The following is a 22,603-nucleotide window of genomic DNA, read 5'->3' as shown; positions in this document are numbered from 1 at the left end:
TATCTAAAGGGTCTCTTGGCCATCCGTATGTCTTCTTTGAAAAAATATCTTTCCACAACTTCTGCCCATTTTTAATTATATTAATCAATTTTTGAGTATTGAGTTTTATAAGTTCTTTATATATTTTGGATATTAGCACTTACCAGATATGTCATTTGAAACTATCTTCTCCCATTCTGTAAGTCGCCTTTTAGTTTATTTGATCATTTCCTTCACAGTGCAGAAGCTTTTCCTTTTGATGAAGTCCCCAAAATTTATTTTTTACTTTTGATTCCCTTGCTTCAAGACACATATCAACAAAGAAGTTGCTGCAGCTAAACTCAAAGACGTTATTGCCTGTGTTATTTTCTAGGATTTTTATGGTTTCAGGTCTCACATTTACATTTTTAATCAATTTGATTTTAATTTTGTGTATGGTGTAATAAAGTGGTAGAGTTTCATTCTATCAGAGGTCGCTAGCCACTTTCCCAGCAGTATTTTTGTGAAGAGACTGTCTTCTGCAAAGGATATTCTTTCCTTTGTTGTCAAGGATTATTTGACTTATGTGCGGGTTCATTTCTGGGTTTTCTATTCTGTTCTACTGGTCTGTGTGTCAATTTTCATGCCAGTAGTGTACTGTTTGATTATTCCAGCTTTATTTATTATTTATTTATTTATTTATTTTAAATTTACTTTTTTCATTCAAGTTAGTTAACATACAGTGGAGTATTGACATCAGGAGTAGAACTCAGTGATTCATCATTTGCATATAACACCCAGAGATCAACCTATCAAGTGTCCTTCTTAATGCCTACAACTATTTAGCCCATCCCACTATCCCACTATCCACCTCCTGTTGGTTCTCTGTATTTAATAGTCTTTTATGGTTTCCTTGTTCTCTGTTTTTATCGTATTTTTCCTTCCCTTCCACATTTCATCTGTTGTGCTTCTTAAATTCCACATATGAGTGAAATCATATGATACCTGTTTGTCTCTGGCTGACGTATTTGGCTTAGCTTAATACATTCTATTTCCATACACATTCTTCATATAGCAAGATTTCATTCCTTTTCCTTGCCAAGGAATATATGCCACATTTTCTTTATCCATTCATCAGTTGATGGGCATGTAGGCTCTTTCTCTAATTTGTCTGTGTCTAATACTACTACTATAAATATTATGGGCGCATGTGGCCCTCAAATCAGCATGTTTGCATCCTTTGTATAAATACCTAGTAGTGCAATTGCTAGCTCATAGCATAGTTCTATTTTTAATTACTTCCAAAACCTCTGTACTGTTTTCCAGAGTGGCTGCACCAAGAAGAACTAACAATTGTAAATATTTATAATCCCAGCATAGGAGCGCCCAAATATATATCAATTAATCACAACCACAAAGAAATTTACTGAAAACAATGTTGTAATAGTAGGTGACTTTAATACCCCACTTACAACATTGGGTCACTCCACCTATGTAATAGAACTTGAAGACTGGTATTGTGATAATTCCAGCTTTGCTTTGCTTTTTCAAGGTTGCTTTGGCTATTCAGTGTCTTTGGTGTTTTCGTATTAATTTTAGGATTGTTTAATCTCTCTGTGTCAAAAATGGTGTTTGTATTTTGAGAGGGATTGCATTAAATGTGTAGACTGTTTTGGATAGTATAGCCTTTTTAACAATATATGCTCTTTCATCCACAAACATGGGATATTTTCCCATTTCTCTGTGTCATCTTCCATTACTTTAATCAGAGTTTTATAGTTTTCAGAGTACAGGTCTTTCACCTCTGTCCTTTTTAAATTTTGGTTTATTTTAAAATATCTGGTGCAATTGCAAATGGAATTGATTGCTTATTTTCTCTTCCGGCTGCTTCATTACCATTGTATAGAAATGTAATGGATTTCTGTACATTGCTTTTGTGTTCTGCAAGGTTAATGAATTTGTGTGTCTGTTCTAGCAGTGTTTTGGAGAGTCTTTTAGGTTTAGTACAGATATTATCCTGTTATTTGCAAAAAGAGTACCTGGTATTTTTCCATGCAATTTGGATTTTTTAAATTTTTATTTAATTTTAGTTTTTATTTTTTCTGATTGCTGTGGGTATATCTTCCCGTACTACGTTAGGTAACAGTTGTGAGAACTCACATCCCTACTTCTTCGTGAACATAGAGGAAAAGCTCTCAGTTTTTTTCCCATTGAGGATAATATTAGCTGTGGGTTTCTCATAGATGACTTTTATTATGTTGAGGTATGATCCCTCTACAGATGCTTTAATGAGGGCTTTTAAAATAAATGGATGCTTGTCAACTATTTTTTGTGTGTCTATTGAATTGATTAGATTGTTTTTATCATTTTTCTTATTGATATGATGTATCATGTTGATTGATTTGTAATTTTGAACCACCCTTGCAGCCCAGGAGTAAATCTCACTTGATCATCGTGAATCAGTTTTTAAATGTATTGTTGGATTGCTACTATTTCCTTGAGAATTTTGCATCTCTGCTTATCAAGGATATTGGTCTGTAGTTCTCTTTCTTAGTGGAGTATTGATCTGGTTTTGATATCTGTGTAATGCTGGACTCATAGAGTGAATTTGCAAATGTTCCTTCCTTTTCTATATTTTAGGAAAATTTTAGAAGCATGGGTATTAATTCTTGCCAAAATGTGTGATAGAATGTTTCTGTGAAGACATCTGGCCCTAGATTTGTGTTTTCGGGAGATTTTTCATTACTTACTCACTTTCTCTGCTGGGCATCGGTCTGTTAACGTTTTCTACTACCTCTTTCAGTTTTTGTAGTTTATATGTTTCTAGGAATTTATCCATTTCTCCAGTTGTCCAATTTGTTGGCATATCATTTTTCTTTATATTATCATAAAATTGGTGGCAGTTTTGTGGTTTTGGCTGTTATTCATTCTCTCTCATTGGTGGTTTTATTTATTTTGGTCATTTCTGTTTTCTTTTGATGTTATGACTAGAAGTTTATCAGTATTATTATTTTTTCCACAAAACTAGCTCCAGGTTTCATCGATCTGTTCTCTTTTTTGTTTGATTGTTTTTTCGTTTCTATATTGTTTATTTCTGCTCACCTCTATATAATGTCCTTCCTTTGGCTGGTTTCATTTGCTGTTTGCTTTCTAGCTCTTTTAGGTGTAAAGTGGGGTTGTTTATTTGAGCTGTTTCTAGCTTCTTGAGGTAGATCTGTATTGCTATATGCTTCTCTCTTATGCCCACTCTTCTTGGATACCAAAGGTTTGTACCATTGTATTTTCCTTTTAATTTGCTTCCATGCATTTCTAAAATCCCTACTTTGATTTCCTGGTTCACTCATTATTGTTTAGTGGCATGTTTTTTGACCTCCATGTACTTGTGCACTTTAGAATTATTTTCTAGTGATTGACTTCTAGTTACTTAGTGTAGTTGTCAGAAAATATGCGTAGTACGATTTCCATCTTTTGTATATGTTGAGGCATGTTTTGTTACTAGTATGTAATGTATTCTGAAGAATGTTCCCTGTGTGCACTTTATAAGAATGTGTAGCACGCTTACATGAGCATGCTCATTTAAGATGAAATGTTTTGAATGTATCTGTTATCCAGTGTATCATTCAAATCCATTGTTTCCTTGTTTATTTTCTGTTCAGATGATCTTTCCATTGAAGTAAGTGGGGTTTTAAAATTCCTAAACTTATTTTAGTACAATGCATTAGTTACTTTATGTTTGCTATTAATAATTTTATATATTTGTGTGTTACCATGTTGGCTGCATAACCATTTACAATTACTATGTCTTCTTCTTGCATTGACACTTGTATTATTTTGTACTGCCATTCTTCATGACTTGTTTTAATGTCTTTGTTTTAATGTCTAGTTTCTCTATGTAAACTTTTATACTCTAGCTTTCTTTTGACATTCATTTACATGATTCACCCTTCTCTATCCCCTCACTTTCAATATGCAGGTGACTTTAGGTCGAAAATGCATGTCTTCTAGGCCTCTTTCAGGTGGATCTGGTATCCTTATCCATTCTGAAACACTTTACCTTTTGACTGGAGCATTAAACCCATTTCATTCAAGTAAATTATTGATAGTTATTTGTTGATAGTTTATATTTGTTGATAGATATTTATTGATAGTTATTGTTTCTGGAGTTTTTCTCTGATACTTTCTTGTCATTGTCACTTCGATCTCTTTTGTTGTCTCAAACAGTCCCTTCTATTATGTCTTTCAGGACTGGTGTAGTGGTCAGAAACTCATTCAGTTTTCATTTGTCTGGGAAACTCTTTATCTCTCCTTCTACTCTGAATGATACCCATTCTGTATAGTGTATACTTGGCAGCCGATTTTTCCCAATGAGCACTTTGAATATATCATACCACTCAGTTCTGACTTGTCAAGATTTTGTTGAGAAATCTACAGCTAGCCTATAGGCTTTACCTTTTAAGTCAATGACTTCTTTTGTTTTCCTGCTTTTAAGATGTTGTTTTTCTCAGTGTAATTTGTAAATCTATTGACCACATATCTTGACTTGGGACTGCTGTTGTTGATTAAGTTTGGGGCTATCTGTGCCTCCTGCGTCTGGTATCTGTTTACCTTTCCAAATTAGAAATTTTTTCAGCTATCATTTCTTAAGGTAAATTTTCCACTTCTTTCCACTTCTCTTCAGTCACTCCCATAATACATGTTACTATGTTGGATGGAGTCAATGAGGTCCCAAGTCTATTTCCATTTTGCATAATTCTTTTCCCTTTTTGTTCAGTTGATTACCTTCCAGTACTGTCTTCTATGTCATTAATTCATTCGTATGTTTCTTCCATCCTACTTTTACGCCTTTAAGCATGTTTCTCATTAAGTTAAGTTTCAAAACTTAAATTTTAGGGATTCTCTCAGAAGGGACTTCTGCTGCATCTTGGGGGAGTGTCTGGCCATGCTTTTGCTGGCCTTTGCAAAACAAACAAATGAATGAACAAAGCAAACAAAACAATTGCATGACTAAACCCCTGTTCAGTTTCACGCATAACAGAGCAGAAAGCAGGCACCCCTGCTTGTAGCCCTCAGCTGGAGCAAGTCCCCTCTCTTATGCCTTGAAGTAGCACAGCACTTTGGCATGATCTATGTTTCTTGTGACCCAAGGTATCCTCAGACCACACTGTCACTCCTGGGATTCCATCGTGCTTCACCACTTGAGCCCCTTAACCATGCACTTCCCCCACTGTGACAAACTGCTGAAAGATTAAGATTTTGCACTATGTTACTTACACTACTTTGCTGTAGCTTCTGTAAGCAGGCTCCCTCCTGGTGGCTGAACTCAGAGGAATATGTCCCCAGGGGAACTCTCTGCAACTCTTACCTTCCAAATGGTGGTCCCTTTTCTACATGAAGTCTTGAGTATTTGTTCATTTCAGACTCTGATTGATTTCTTTGTCATTCAAAATTATTTGATAACTATCTAGCTGTGTTCAAAGCATGAGACAAGCTTAGGGTCTCCCTACTTCTAAACCATTGTAACTCCTGCCCCCATCGCCATACATAGTTATATTTTCTGTGTGTGTGATGAGAATTGTTAAAGGGTAACTCTAGCAACGTTCAAGTATGCAATACAATATTATTAATTGTATCATATATCCTTATGACATTATTTTATAACTGGGCATTAGTACCTTTTTCCCCCATTACCCCTTTTGATCATTTTCATACCCCCACCTCTGGCAACCACCAGTATATTCTCTGTATTTATGAGGTCTATTTTTTTTAAGATTCCATATATAAATATTTCATGAGGTATTTGTATTTCTCTGTCTGATTTATTTCACATAGAATATTGCGCATAAGACCCATCTATCCATGCTGTTCTAAAGGGCAAGATTGCTTTTTGACTGAATAGTAGTCCCTTCATATTTGCACTACATTTTCTTTGTTCATGTATCTACTTGATGGACACAAGTTGTTTTCATATTTTGGCTACAGTAAATAATGCTGCAATGCACATGAAAATGTGTGTATATTTATTAGTGTTTATACTCTTTCTCAGTATATACTCAGAAGTGAAATTGCTGGATATGTCTTAGTTCTATTTTTAATTTTTTTAAAGAAGCCTTTATACTGTTTCCCATAGTGGCTGCATGAATTTACTTTCCCACCAATAGTACTCAAGTGTTCCCTTTTCTTTTTTCTATAAACACACCAACTCTTTTTTATTTCTTGGTTTTTGATAATAGCCATTCTAATTGGTGTAAGGTAATTGCTCCTCATTTTCATTTTCATTTCTTGGATAATTCCTGGTCAAAGCTGCAGTCCTTTGGAAGTAAGGGGCTGGAGAAAACAGTCGCATCTGAGACAAAACTTGGGGGAAAGGTACTGCCTGGGGCCTGCTCACAGAGAGTGAAAACATGGGGAGTGGAGGAAAGCTGAAGACAGAGGACAGGTGCATGTTTGCTGATCCAGGAGAACAGGCTGGATAGCTGGATGGAGCCATTTTCACTGCTCCCGCACATGCATATAAGCACCCATGAGCTCTGCAAAAATCCACCCCAGTAGGCTAGCAGCACCATCTAGTGGAGAATGGAGCCCTTACACTAATCCCCACCCAACTGGGCCAACTTCATTCCCAAGAACTCAAGTCTTACTACCAGCTTAGTGTATGGACTCTACAGCGCTACATAGACTGACTTCTAGGGGAGGACCAAGTAATTTCAATCATACTTCAACCTGTTAGCAGGTCCATCAATTCAATTTTCTTTTTTTCTTTTTTTTCTCTCTTTTACACTTCTTTTCTTTTTCTTGAATACTGAAAGAGAAAAAATCATTTTTATTTTCCATTTTTATTAAAAATAGTTTTCTTTAATTTTTATTACTATATATTTATTTTTACTTTTGAGTAAATTTTTTCAAATTATTTTTTACTTCCACCATTTTATTTTAGTCTACTTCAGTGTATTCACCTTTTCAAATTTTCAAACAATTTCCTTTTTATTTCTTTCTTTTTCTATTTTTTAATTTTTCGTTTGTTATCTTTTTCTTGAATTCAGAGAGAGAAAAATTTCATTTTTACTTTCAATTTGTATTAAAATTTTTTCTTTAATTTTTTACTATATTTTTTGCCTTTATGTATTTTTTTTTCAAATTCTTTTGACTTCCATCATTTTATTTTGGTCTACTACAGTGTATCCACGTTTTATAATTTTCAAACTATTTCCTTTTTCCTTGTTTCTTCTTTCAATCTTTTTAAAATCGTTTTTCTCTTTTTCTTTTCTTTTCTTTTCCTTGAATACAGGAAAGGAAAAGATTCAAATTTATGTTTCATTTTTATTAATTTTCTTTATTTTTTTTTCTTTACATTTGTGTAGATTTTTTTCAAATTCTATTTTACTACCATCATCTCATTTTAGTCTACTTCAGTGTATTCATTTTTTCCAATTCTCAAATGATTTCCCTTTTTTTGTCTCCCCCTCTCTTTTTCCTGTAATCTGTCAAACCGCTTTCAACACCCACACCAAACACACAGAATTTAGCATCATTTATTCAATTTTTGTGTGTGTATGTGTGTTTAATTTTTAAATTTTAATATTTTTAAATTTTATTTTTTTTAATCTTAACTTTCTACCTCATTCATTCCTTTTCTTCTTTCAAAATGACAAAACGAAGGAATTCACCCCAAAAGGAAGAGCATGAAGAAACGACAGCCAGGGATTTACCCAACACAGATACAAGCAAGATTTCTGAACCAGAACTTAGAGTCACGACAATAAGAATACTATCTGGAGTCGAAAATAGATGAGAATTCCTTTCTGCAGAGATAAAAGAAGTAAAAAATAGAATGAAATTAAAAATGCTATAAATGAGCTGACCTCATGAAGGATGCAGAGGCGGCAAGGATTGATGAGGCAGAACAGAGAATCAGTGATATATAGGAGAAACTTATAGAGAATAACAAAGCGGAAAAAAAAAAGAGAGAGATTAAGGCAAAAGAGCAGGATATAAGAATTACAGAAATCAGTGACTCATTAAAAAGGAACAATGTCAGAATCATAGGGGTCCCAAAAGAGCGAGAGAGATGTAGGTGTAGAAGGGTTAGTGAGCAAATCCTAGCAGAAAACTTTCCTAATCTGTGGAAAGACACAGGCATAAAAATTCAGGAAGCACAGAGGACCTCCATTAAGTTCAACAAAAACCGACCATCAACAAGGCATATCACAGTCAAATTCGCAAAATACTCAGGCAAGGAGAGAATCGTGAAAGCAGCAAGAGGAAAAAAAAGTCCCTAACCTACAAAGGAAGAAATATCAGGTTTTCAACAGACCTATCAACAGAAACTTGGCAGGCCAGAAAAGAGTGGCAAGATATATTCAGTGTGCTGAATCAGAAAAAAAAATGCAGCCAAGAATTCTTTATCCAGCTAGGCTGTCATCCAAAATAGAAGGACAGATAAAAAGTTTCCCAGACACACAAAAATGGAAGGAGTTTGTGACCACTAAACCAGCCCTGCAAGAAATTTTAAGGAGGTCTCTCTGAGGGCAGAAAAGATGAAAAATATATGGTATTTTTGGTATATATACCAAAAACACCAAAGATTAGAAAGTACCAGAGAACACCAGCAGAAACTCCAACTCTACAAGCATCATAATGGCAATGAATTCATATCTTTCAGTACTCACTCTAAAGGTCAATGGACTCCATGCTCCAATCAAAAGACATAGGGTAGGGGCACCTGGGTGGCTCAGTTGGTTGAGTGTCCAACTTCAGCTCAGGTCATGATCTCACGGTCTGCGAGTTTGAGCCCCATGTTGGGCTCTGTGCTGACAGCTTGGACCCTGCTTCGGATTCTGTGTCTCCCTCCCTCCTTACCCCTTGCCCATTCATGCTTTGTCTCTCTAAGTCTCAAAGATAAAAAAAAAAAAACATTAAAACAATAAAAAAAGACATAGGGTAACAGAATGGCTAAGAAATCAAGATCCATATATATGCTGTTTACAAGATACCCACTTTAGACCTAAAGACATCTTCAGATTGAAAGTAATGGATGGGGAATCATCTATCATGCTAATGGTCAACAAAAGAAAGCTGGAGTAGCCATACTTATGTCAGACAATCTAGAATTTGAGATAAAGACTGTATCATGAGATGTGGAAGGGCATTGTATCATAACCAAGGGGTCATCCACCAAGAAGACCTAACAATTGTAAACATTTATGTGCCAAATGTGACAGCACCCAAGTATATAAGTCAATTAATCACTAACATAAAGAAACTCACCAATAGTAATACCATAATAGTAGAAGATGTCAACACCCTACTCATAACAATGGACAGGTCACCTAATCCGAAAATCAACAAGGAAACAATGGCTTTGAGTGACATGCTGAGCCAGATGGACTTAACAGATATATTCAGAACATTTCCTCCTAAATCAGCAGAATATACATTCTTCTCCAGTGCACATGGAATTGTCTCCAGGATAGACCATATACTGGACAACAAATCAGCCCTAAGTGAGAATAAAAATTGAGATCATACCATGCATGTTTTCAGACCACTACGTTAGGAAACTCGAAACCAACCACAAGAAAAAAAATTTGGAAAAGTAACAAATACTTGGAGACTGAAGAACATCCTACTAAAGAATGAATGGGATAACCAAGCAGTTAAAGAGGAAATTAAAAAGTATATGGAAATCAATAAAAATGATAACACCACAACCCCAAACCTCTGGGACGCAGCAAAGGCGGTCATAAATGGAAAGTATATAGCAATCCAGGCCTTCCTACAAAAGGAGGAAAGTTTGAGATACACAACCTAACCTTACACCTTAAGGCGCTGGAAAAAGAACAGCAAATAGAACCCAAAACCAGCAGAAGATAGGAAATAACAAAGACTAGTGCAGAAATTAATGCTATTGAAACCAAAAACAAAACAAAAACAAAAACAAAAACAAAACAGTAGAATAGATCAATGTGACCAGATGCTGGTTCTTTGAAAGAATTAACAAAATTGATAAACCACTAGCCAGTTTGACCAAAAAGAAAAAGAAAAGGACACAATAAAAAAATAAAGAATGAAAGAGGACAGATCACAACCAACACAGTAGAAATAAAAACAATAATAAGAGAATATTATGAGCAATTACATGCCAATAAAATGGACAATCTGTAAGAAATGGACAACTTCCTAGAAACATATACACTCCCAAACCTGAAACAGGAAGGAATAGAAAATTTGAACAGACCCATAACTAGTAAGGAAATAGAATTAGTAATCAAAAATCTGCCAAAAACCAAGAGTCCACGTTCAGATGGCTTCCCAGGGTAAGTCTACCAATAATTTAAGGAAGAATTACATCTATTCTCTCGAACATGTTCCAGAAAATAGAAATGGAAGGAAAACTTCCAAACTCTTACTATTAAGTAAGCATTACCTTGATTCCAAAACTGGACAGAGACCCAACTAAAAAGGAGAACTATAGACCAATTTCCATGATGAACATGGATGCAAAAATCCTCAACAGGATATCAGCCAACTGGATCCAACAATACATTTAAAAAATATTCACCATGACCAAGTGGGATTTATACCTGGGATGCAGGGTTGGTTCAATATCCCCAAAACAATTAATGTGATTCATCACATCGGAAAAAGAAAAGACAAGAACCATATGATCCTCTCAATAGATGCAGAGAATGCATTTGACAAAATACAGCATCCTTTCTTGATAAAAACCCTCAAGAAAGTAGGGATAGAAGGATCATACCTCCAGATCATAAAAGCCATATATGAACGACCCAACACTAATATCATGGTCAATGGGGAAAAACTGAGAGCTTTCCCCCTAAGGTCAGTAATGAGACAGAGATGTTCACTCTCACCACTGTTATTCAACATAGTATTAGAAGTCTTAGCCTCTGCAATCAGAAAACACAAAGAAATAAAAGGCATCCAAATCAGCCAGGAGGTCAAACTTTCACTCTTTGCAGATGACATGCTACTCTATATGGAAAACCCAAAATATTCTACCAAAAAATTGCTAGACTTGATTCATAAATTCAGCAAAGTTGCAGGATATAAAATCAACACACATAAATCAGTTGCATTTCTATACACCAACAATGAAGCGACAGAAATAGAATTCAGTGAATCAATCCCATTTGCAGTTGCACCAAAAACCATAAAATACCTAGGAATAAATCCAACCAAAGGGGTGGAAAACCTATACAATGAAACTATAGAAATCTTATGGAAGAAATTGAAGAAGACACAAAAAAATAGAAAAAGATTCCATACTCCTGGGTAGGAATAACAAATATTGTAAAAATGTCAATACTACCCAAAACAATCTACATGTTCAATGCAATCCCTATCAAAGTAACATCAGCATTTTTCACAGATCTAGAATAAATAATCCTAAAATTTATGTGGGACCAGAAAAGACCCCATATAGCCAAAGCGTTCTTGAAAAAGAAAATGAAAGCAGCGGGCATCACAATTACTTACTTCAAGCTATACTGCAAAGCTGTAATCATCAAAACAATATGGTACTGGCACAAGAACAGACACTCAGATCAATGGAACAGAATAGAGAACCCAGAAAAGGACCCACAAGTGTATGGCCAACTAATCTTTGACAAAGCAGGAAAGTATATCCAATGGAATAAAAGTCTCTTCAGCAAGTGGTGTTAGGAAAACTGGACAGCGACATGCAGAAGAATGAAACTGGACCACTTTCTTACATCATACACAAAAATTAACTCAGAATGGATGAAAGACCTCATACATTGAGGTATGTATGTATGTACATACAATGTATGACAGGAAGCCATCAAAATCCTCGAGGAGAAAGCAGGCAGAAACCTCTTTGATCTTGCCTGCAGCAACTTCTTACTGAACATGTCTCTGGAGGCAAGGGATACAAAAGCAAAAATGAACTACTGGGACCTCACCAAAATAAAAAGCTTCTGCCCAGGGAAGGAAACAATCAGCAAAACTAAAAGGCAACCGACAGAATGGAAGAAGATATTTGCAAATGACATATCAGATAAAGAGTTAGTATCCAAAATCTCTAAAGAACTTATCAAACTCAACACCAAAAAAAAAAAAAAAAAAAGACAGAAACAAAAACCAAAACCAATAATCCAGTGAAGAAATGGTCGAAAGTCATGAATAGACACTTCTCCAAAGAAGACATCCAGATAAATTCTCCACATCACTCATCATCAGGAAAATATAAATCAAAACCACAATGAGATCCCACCTGACACCTGTCAGAATGGCTAACATTAACAACTTAGGCACCAACATATGTTGGCAAGGATGCGGAGGAAAAAGATCTCTTTTGGATTGTTGGTGGGAATGCAAGCTGGTGCAGCCACTCTGGGAAACAGTATGGAGGTTCCTCAAGAAACTAAAAATAGATCTACCCTACAACCCAGCAATTACATTACTAGGTATTTATCCAAGGGATACAGGTGTGGTGTGCTGCTTCGAAGGGACACATGCACCCCCACGTTTATAGCAGCCCTATCAACAATAGCCAATGTATGGAAAGAGCCCAAAAGTCCATCGATGGATAAATGGATAAAGAAGTGTTTTATATATACTATACAATGGAGTATTACTCAGTGATCAAAAAGAATGAAATCTTGTCATTTGCAACTATGTGGATGGAACTGGAGGGTATTACGCTAAGTGGAATTAGTCAGAGAAAGACAAAAATTATATGACTTCACTCATATGAGGACTTTAAGAGACATAACATATGAACATAAGGGAAGGGAAACAAAAATAATATAAAAACAGGGAAGGGGACAAAGCAGAAGAGACTCACAAATATGGAGAACAAATTGAGTGTTACTTGAGTGGTTGTGGGAGGGGGAATGGGTCAAATGGGTAAGGGGCACTAAGGAATGTACTCATGAAATCATTGTTGCACTATATGCTAACCAATTAGGATGTAAATTTTAAAAAATAAAAAAAAATAAATTAAAAATTAAAATAAAATAAAATAAAAAATATTTCATTCATATACTTATTAAGTAATTATACATGTATATTAGTGGCCATCACCCAAATGTGGCTTTACTGACACTGCAATATAATGCCTACAATTTGGATATCATTGTGCCTTTAAGGCAGTATAGCCTAATAGATAAGTTCTAGTCTCTAGGGCCTAATAGGACAGCATAACCCAAGTGCTCTGTGGTACAGATATATATTTGTGGCAACAGTTAGTTTTTTGTTTCTGACTTTTTGATAAATTTCTCACATAATAATTATTTGGTAACATAGTTACAGCCATTTAATCAAATGTATAATTACTGCATTATAAAATCCCATATACCAGGTGATTATAGAGCAATTTTTTACCCCAGCAATTTTATAGAGCAAGTGATATTCTGAATTTCAGCCAAGAATATTCACTCTCAAAATTTCTTCACTGAAAACAAAGGTGAGTACTCTCTCATTTCAATAGAAGAATAAATGAAATATGTATACAGCTAAATATTCTTATCACGTTAATTGAGTAAAATAATTATGCCTACATATAGGGCAAATACCATGATAAGATAATTGCAAAAGCGTTCAATGACATTTTACAAAGTATTCTGATATTGGAAATATCCTGAAGAGACATGAGGATGAGCATATATATATGATAATATATATCTCCAATATATTAATATATCCTATATATATATCCTATATATATATATATATATATATATATATATGTACACACACATACACACACACACACACATGAGGATGAGCATATATTCATATGTGTGTGTGTATATCCAATATGTCCAATTATACAAATCAATTTTACAAATGATTATTTATTTATTTTGAGAGAGTGAGTATGTGAGAGGTGGCAAGGGGAGAGAGAGGGGAGAGAGAATCCCAAGTAGGCTCTGAGCTGTCAGTGCAGAGGCTTACATCAGTCACTACCCTGAGATCATGACCACACCCAAAATCAGGAGTCAGACCCAAACTGACTGAGCCACTCAGGTGCCCCTATTGGAGATTGTTTAATGGCACAAGAGGGTATCCTTTTATTAAATGAATTTCCCTGCAAAGGTGTCCATAAAAATATTTTAAAACAATTTTGTGGACATCATAAAGTGGATATTAGTTGTTTGTCCTCTTGTCCTCTTGAAAATTGAGAGTTGAACTTCAGCAATTCCCTACTGATATAAAAAGAGATTATAAAATGAATCACCATGATGAAAATAGAGGGGAGTGTGCCAGGTTCAATGCCAATAAAATTTGTTCATAGGATTTGTAATACAATTGTTATTTCCATCCTCTCATATGTTTGTATGCAAATCTTCATATCCCTGATATGAATCATTAGGTTGTATGACAATGAGAATTAAGGTTTATGTTGAAAGATTATTAATAATTATCTAATTTTAAGGGGAGATTGTGCTGAATTAACAGGATAGACCAAACGCGATCATGATGGTCTCTAAGTTTGGAAGCAGGAAGAAGAAAAAATGTCACAGTATGTGATGGAAGACTTGCCTGGGCATAATTTTCCCCCCAATTGTTTCTTTCGTAATTTTTTTTCCCATTAGGGTAAAATGTGCAACAGTTGAACTATACAAACATCTATGCAAACTTTAATGGCTATTAGGATTCTTGATGCTGAATATGAGACAGGAAAATGCAGAACAGGAAAGCAAACTTTTAAACAAAGATATGAATATACTGTATGGGGAGTATGGGGAATGGGAACATCATCCTGGCATTAATATGGATATGACATCTCTCTTTCTCTGTGTCTTTCTCCTTCCTCTCTTTCCTTCTCTCCTTCCCAGTTTAGATGACACATATAGACAGACAGATAGATAGGTAGATATAGAAAGATAACATATAGATACGTATGTAAATAATATACACACAGTCAAATGGTGCACAAATAATATTGAGACTCTATTTCTAAGACTTTATACAACATAGACTTAATGATTAATTGAGTAAAACAAAAAATGATCTGTGGTGATGATTTTGACAAAGGAATAAATGACATTGATAACGTGAGGTCTAATTTTTCAGATAGACAAAATATGTTTTTTCTTTGTCACTGTGATGATGATATCGTTCATTATATTTGTATGAAGATAGGCCAGTTCTTACAAGTTCGTATTGGAATTTTTGCCAACACCTTCCTGCTTCTCTTCCACATCTTCATGCTACTTCTGGATCACAGACCTAAGCCAACTGTCCTGATCATCTATCACTTGGCCTTTGTCCACATAATGAAACTGTTCACTGCACTGTTTTTTAATGTCTACAGGCCTGTTTGAAGTACTGAACATTCTAAATGATTTCAAATGCATGGCTTTATTCTGCATGATAAGGGTGACATGGGGTCTCTCCTTGAGCACCACCTGCCTCCTCAGCATGTTCAAGGCCATCATGATCATTCCTAGGACCTCCTGGTTGGCCAGCTTTAAACATACGTGCAAAAAGGACATCTTCCATTCTTTTATCATCTTATGGTTTCTCAGTTTGTCTCTCATTAGTGCCTGCATCTTGTATACTGCTGCTCCTTCTAATGTGACCCAGAGCAATCTACTGTGTGTCAGTAAACACTGCTCACTTTCCCGCCTAAACTCCATCATGAGGGGACTGTTTTTCACGTTTTCAATATCCAGGGATGTTTTCTTTGTTGGAGGCACGCTGCTCTCAAGTGTGTACATTGTGATTCTCTTGTCCAGGCTTCAAAGGCAGTGCCAGCACTTTCCCAGCATCAACCTCTCCTCAAGAGTCTCCCCAGAGAGAAGGGCCACCCAAACCATCCTGCTGTTGGCAAGTTTTGTTTTTTTTTTTTTTTTGTGGTCATGTACTAGGTGGGCGTCATTATCTCCTTCTCCTCCACTCTCTTATGGGCATATGATACAGTCATTCTGGATTTCCAGAAGCTTGTGCCCAATGTCTATGCCACTGTCAGTGCGTTGGTGCTAATAAGTTCTGATAAAAGGATAGAAAATGTGTTTCGACTGTGTGGGAAAATTACAATCAAGTTATAGGCACATATTGTGGAAGTCATTATCTAGAACTGATCATTTTGATTTCATTCAAATTATAGAGTGTTTATTTATATATAACATTTAAATGTAATTTTAATTTGTATGTCATTGAAAGGTTTACTGTGTATAAATAATAAATATTTTTGAAACCTCTGGTAACAATTACCCACAAGCTTTTTTTGAGTTTAGTATCAAGTAAGATTCAATATTGCCATGTGTTGAACATTCCTTTATCTTTCATTTTATTTCTCAAACACTCTTGAGTAAAATTTTCTCTATAGAAGTAAAATACACTCTAAAGCATGACTATTGTAATCTATTACAATGCAGTGAAATACACTCTAAAAAATGACTATTGTACTTTATTACAATGCATTACCTATTGATAATACAACATTTGAAAATTCTGTTTACTCTTTTTACTTCAAGATATTTAGCTGTGCCTCTAATTTTAACTGAGCAACACTTTTCTCAGCACTATTTATATTTATTTCTATGAGTTCCGGCTTCTATTAGGGCTGCAGAGAGTGTACTCTCACCTCTGTATGTTTTCTAATTTATCATTCTCTTCTTTTAAAGGTTGTAAACTTTGTTTCATGTTACAACATATATATTTTTAAATTCTTTTATTTACACAGTTTGAGTAATATTTCTGGTGAGTATTTTATTTATCTGCTTTTGTTACAATTAATTTCTTATTTGTAAATTCATGCCTAGTTTTGAAATTAGAAATTTATAATCATCATTTTTTTAGTTTTGTTTTTTAATTTGTATACAGTAGTGAAACATTTAAATGATTCTTATTTCTTCCCATTCTGATCTTCATATAATATAGTGACAATTCTATTCTCTATAAATGTTCTCTCTTGAATGGATTTGGCTTCAACATTTTTGTTCATTATTCTAGTTTATTATTTCTTTCATCAACTCAGACTAATACAATATTTAACTAAATTATTGTGTACTAAATTGAGTTATTTAATTTTCAAGATTTAATTGTATTAGGCCTCTTCTTCACAATATCTCTTACAAGTGTATAGTTTATTTGTCTTTCGACATTATTTTTATTTCCTATTTTTCCTGTCTTTACTTAAATATTTTATATGTTGTAGATGAAATTTATTGTCAAATTGGTTTCCATACAACACCCCGTGCTCATCCCAACTGGTGCCCTCCTCAATAACTATCAAATAATTTAAACATATTGCTGATATATTTATTTTGTGACATGTAATTTCTTCTACCCTATACCCAAAACTAATTTAATTGTGTTTCACCATTAATAATTTCATTGTGAACTTTGGGACATATCACAGTGCAGGTATCTCTAGTCTCTTTGTACCAATCACCCTGAGGACGAATTGGAGTACCACACAGGTTTGAGCTCCTTGTAGTCAGTCAAGATCTGGATGGCGAGACGGTCTCTGATTTTGATTGCTTCTTTAGATCCTTAACTTGAATTACTTAGCTTTCTGGGATGTTCTTATATTTTATTATTATCCTTGCTGTACATTATAAGGATTCTTTTACTTTTGTATTTTATATATTTTTTCTATTTAAATTAAAGTTAGTTAACTTGTAGTGTAGTATTGTTGTAAAGAGTACAACCCAGTGATGCATCCCTTTCAATAATGACCAGGGCTTATCTGAACAAGTGCCTTCTTAATCCCCGTCACACAATTACCCCATCCCTACAACAAACACCACTCCAGCGACCCTCAGTTTATTCTCTGTATTTAAGAGTCTCTTATGGTTTTCCTCTCTCCATTTTTATCTCATTTTTCCCTCCCTTCCCATATATTCATCTATTGTGTTTCTTAAATTCCGCATATGAGTGAAATCATATATTGGTTTTACTCTGACTGACTCATTTCCCTTAGCATAATACTCTAGTTCCATCCACATGTTTGCAAATGGCAAGATTTCATTCTTTTTGATTGTTGAATAATATTCCACTATGTAATATATTTATCCATTCGTCAGTCAATGGACCTTTTGACTCATTACATACTCTGGCTACTGTTAATAGTGCTGCTATAATCATTGTGGTGCATGTGTCCCTTTGAATTAGCAATTTTGTATCCTTTGGGTATATACCTATTGGTGCAATTGCTGGGTCATACAGTAGGTCTATTTTTAATTTTTTGAGGAACCTCCATGCTGTTTTCAGAGTGACTGCATCAGTTTGTATCTCCACCAAAAGTGTAAAAGCGTTCTCCTAATTCCACATCCTCACCAAAATCTGTTGTTTCCTATCTTGTTTTTTTAGCCATTCTAACAGGTGTGAGGTGGTATCTCATTGTGATTTTGATTTGTATTTCTCTGATAATGAGTGAGGTTGAGCATCTTTTCTGTGTCCGTTGGTCCTCTGGGTGTGTTCTTTGGAAATTGTGCATTAATGCCTTCTGCTCATTTCTTCACTGGATTATTTGTATTTTGGTTGTTGTGTTTAATAAGTACCTATTTTGGATACTGACCCTTTATCTGATATCTAATCTACAAATCTCTTCTACCATTCCATGGCTGTCCTTTAGTTATGTTGTTTGTTTCCTTTGATTTGCAGATTTTTTATCTTGATAGGGTCCTAATAGTCCATTTTTCCTTTAGTTTCCCTTTCTCCCGGAGGTATGTCTAGTAAGAATTTGCTGTTGCAGAGTTCAAAGAGGCTACTGTCTGTTTCCTATTCTGGGGGTTTTGACGGATTCCTGCCTCATATTTAGGGATTTCATATATTTTGAATTTAGTTTTGTTTATAGTATAAGAAAGTGATCCAGCTTCATTTTTCTGCATTTCACTATCCAGATTTCTCAGCGCCATTTGCGAAAGAGACTGTCTTTTCTTCCACTAGATATTCTTTCTTGTCTTGTCAAGGATTAGTTGGTCACACATTGTGGGTCCATTTCTGGATTCTGTGTTCTGTTCCACTGAACTATGTGTCTGTTTTTGTGCCAATACCATACTGTCTTGATGATTAGAGTTTTTAATACAGCTTGATGTCCACAATGTGATGCCTCCATAGTTTCTCCTTTTCAACATTACTTTGGCTACTTAGGGATGTTTCTCTTTCCATAAAAATTTCAGAATTGTTTCTTCAAGCTCTGTGATGAATGCGGGTGTTATTTTAATAAGGATTCCATTGAATGTATAGATTGTTTTCGGTAGTATAAGCATTTTAACAATATTTGTTCCTCCAATCTACTAGCATGGAATGTTTATGCTTTTTTATGTCTTCTTTTTTTAAGTTTTTAAGTGTTTATTAATTTTTGAGAGACAGAGAGAGACAAAGTGTGAATTGGGGGGGGGGGAGGACACAAAATCTGAAGCTGGCTCCAGGTCCCGAGCTGTCAGCATAGAGCTCAACACAGGGCTCTAAATCACACTCTCAGAGATGATCACCTGAGCCAAAGTCAAATGCTTAACTGACTCAGCCACCCAGGCGCCCCACTTTGGGTGTTCAATTTCTTTCATAAGCTTTCTATATTTTTCACCATATAGGCCTTTGACCTCTTTGGTTAGGTTTATTTTTTGGTATTTTACATCATTTGGTGTAATTGTAAATGGGATTGATTCCTTGGTTCCTATTCCTGCTGTTTCACTATTGGTGTAAAGAAATGCAACCAGTTTCAGTATGTTGATTTTATACCTTGCAGCTTTCTGAATACATGAATCAGTTCTAGCAGTTTTTGGTGTCTTTGGGGTTTTAGCATAGAACATCATGTCATCCGTGAAGAGTGAAAATTTGACTTTTCCCTTGCCAATTTGTATGTCTTTTATTTCTTTCTGTTGTGTGATTGCTGAGGCTAGGATTTCCAGTAATATACTGAACAGCAGCTGTGAGAATGGACATCTGTGTCGTGTTCCTGACATTAGGGGGGAAACTCTCAGCTTTTGCCATTGAGGATGATATTCGGTGTGGGTCTTTCCTATATGGCCTTTATAATGTTGGGGATTGTTCCTTCTATCCTTATTTTCTTGAGGGTTTTTTATCAAGAAAGAGTGCTGTATTTTGTCAAATGCATATTCTGTATCTATTTAGGGTATCATGATTCTTATCTTTACTTTTATTAATGTGGTATATCACGTTGACTTATTTGCAAATATTTATATCATCCCTGCAGCCCAGGTATAAATCCCACTGGATCTCTTTGCATAGTACTTTTAATGTAATGTTGAATTCTATTTGCTAGTACTTGTTGAGATTTTTGCATCCAGATTAATCGGGGATATTGGCCGATAAGTCTCCTTTGTTTGTTTGTTTGTTTGTTTGTTTGGTGTGTGTGTGTGTGTGTGTGTGTGTGTGTTTGAGTGTGTATCTGTGTGTGGCATCTTTGTCTGGTTTTGGATCCAAGGTAATGATGGTGTCCTGGAATCAGTTTGCCAGCCTTCCTTCCATTTATATTTTCGGGGAAAACTTTGAGAAAAGTAGGTATTAACTCTTTAAATGTCTGGTAGAAATTTCCTGGGAAGCCAACTTGTCCAGGATCTTATAATTGTTTATATTTCTTTGACATACATTGTGGTCTTCCCTCTTTTATTTGTGATTTTTTCGATTTCAGTATTCTTTATTTTCTTCTTGATAAGTCTGACTAGGGATGTTATCAGTTTTTTTTTTTCTTTGAAAGAACCTACATTTACTTTTAGTTATCTATTGTACTGTTTTGTTTGTTGGTTTCAAATATTGTTTATATCTGCTCTAATGTTTATCATTCCCCTTCTTCTGCTGGCTTTTGGCTTTATTTGCTGCACATTTTCTAGTTTCTTTAGGTGTAACGTGAGATGTGTATTTTGGGACCTATCGTGCTTCTTGAGATAGACTTTTATGTATATGCCTGTTAAGATGATCGTTGCTGAATCACATAGAGTTTGAACAGTCGTGTTTTCAAGTTCATTTGCTTTCATGTATATGTTTTTAAATTATTTGCTGATTTCCTGGTTAACCTATGCATTCTTTTTTTATATATTAAATACAACTTACTGTCAGATTGGTTTCCATGCAACACCTAGTTTTCATACCAACAGGTGCCCTCCTCACTGCCCATCACCCACTTTCCCATCTCCCCCACCTCCCATCAACCCTCATTTTTTTCTCAGCATTTAAGTCTCTGACGGTTTGCCTCCCTCCCTCTGTTATTTCGCCCTTTCCCCTCCCCCATGTTTTTCTGTTAAGTTTCTGAAGATCCACATATGCGTGAAAACATTATTAACTGCCTTTATCTGACTTATTTCACTTAGCATGATACCCTCCAGTTCATTCATGCATTCACGTTGCTACAAATGGCTGGATTCATTCTGTCCCATTGCCAAGTATATACGTCATATATATATATATATATATATATATATATATATATATATATATTTCACTCAGTTTAACACTCTCCAGCTCCATCCACGTTGCTACAAAAGGCCATATTTAATTCTTTCTCATTGCCAAGTAGTATTCCATTGTATATATAAACCCCAATTTCTTTACGCATTCATCAGTTGATGGACATTTAGGCTCTTTCCATAATTTAGCTATTGTTGAGAGTGGTGCTATAAACATTGGGGTACAGTTGCCCCTATGCATCAGTACTCCTGTATCCCTTGGTTAAATTCCTAGCAGTGCTACTGCTGGGTCATAGGGTAGGTCTAGTTTTAATTTTTTGAGGAACCTCCACACCGTTTTCCTGAGCGGCCGCACCAACTTGCGTTCCTGCCAACAGTGCTAGAGGTTTCCCACTTCTCCACATCCTCTCCAGCATCTATAGTCTCCTGATTTGTTCATTTTGGCCACTCTGACTGGCGAGAGGTGATATCTGAGTGTGGTTTTGATTTGTATTTCCCTGCCGAGGAGCGACGTTGAGCACCTTTTCATGTGCCTGTTGGCCATCTGGATGTCTTCTTTAGAGAAGTGTCTATTGATGTTTTCTTCCCATTTCTTCACTGGATTATTTGTTTTTCGGGTGTGGAGTTTGATGAGCTCTTTATAGATTTTGGATACTAGCCGTTTGTCTGATATGTCATTTGCAAATATCTTTTCCCATTCCATTGGCTGCCTTTTAGTTCTGTTTATTGTTTCCTTTGCCGTGCAGAAGCTTTTATCTTCATGAGGTCCCAATAGTTCATTTTTGCTTTTAATTCCCTTGACTTTGGGGATGTAGCAAGTAAGAAATTTCTGCAGCTGAGGTTAGAGTGGTTTTTCCCTGCTTTCTTCTCTAGGGCTTTGATGGTTTCCTGTCTCACATTCAGGTTCTTTATCCATTTTGAGTTTGTTTTGGTGAATGGTGTAAAAAAGTGGTCTAGTTTCATTCTTCTGCATGTTGCTGTCCAGTTCTCCCAGCACCATTTATTAAAGAGACTGTCTTTTTTCTATTGGATACTCTTTCCTGCTTTGTCAAAGATGAGTTGGCCATATTTTTGTGGGTCCAATTCTGGAGTCGCTATTCTACTCCATTGGTCTATGTGTCTGTTTTTGTACCAATACCAGGCTGCCTTGATGATTACAGCTTTGTAGTAGAGGCTAAAGTCTGGGATTGTGTTGCTTCCTGCTTTGGTCTTCTTCTTCAATGTTACTTTGACTCTTTGGGATCTTTTGTGGTTCCATACAAATTTTAGCATTGCTTGTT

At 35.4% G+C, this 22,603-nt stretch overlaps 1 pseudogene; it reads left to right on the top strand.

Annotated features, from left to right (window-relative positions):
* Positions 1–14,951: 14,951 nt before the first annotated feature.
* Positions 14,952–15,995, top strand: LOC132675321 (putative vomeronasal receptor-like protein 4; annotated as a pseudogene).
* The last annotated feature ends 6,608 nt before the right edge of the window (positions 15,996–22,603 follow it).

The sequence above is a fragment of the Panthera onca genome, chromosome F1 (assembly GCF_046562875.1).
Source record: "Panthera onca isolate mPanOnc1 chromosome F1, mPanOnc1 haplotype 2, whole genome shotgun sequence".
In the NCBI taxonomy this organism is placed as follows: Eukaryota; Metazoa; Chordata; class Mammalia; order Carnivora; family Felidae; genus Panthera; species Panthera onca.
The sequence above is the reverse complement of the archived record's forward strand: the minus strand, read 5'-3'. Positions and strand labels throughout refer to the sequence as shown.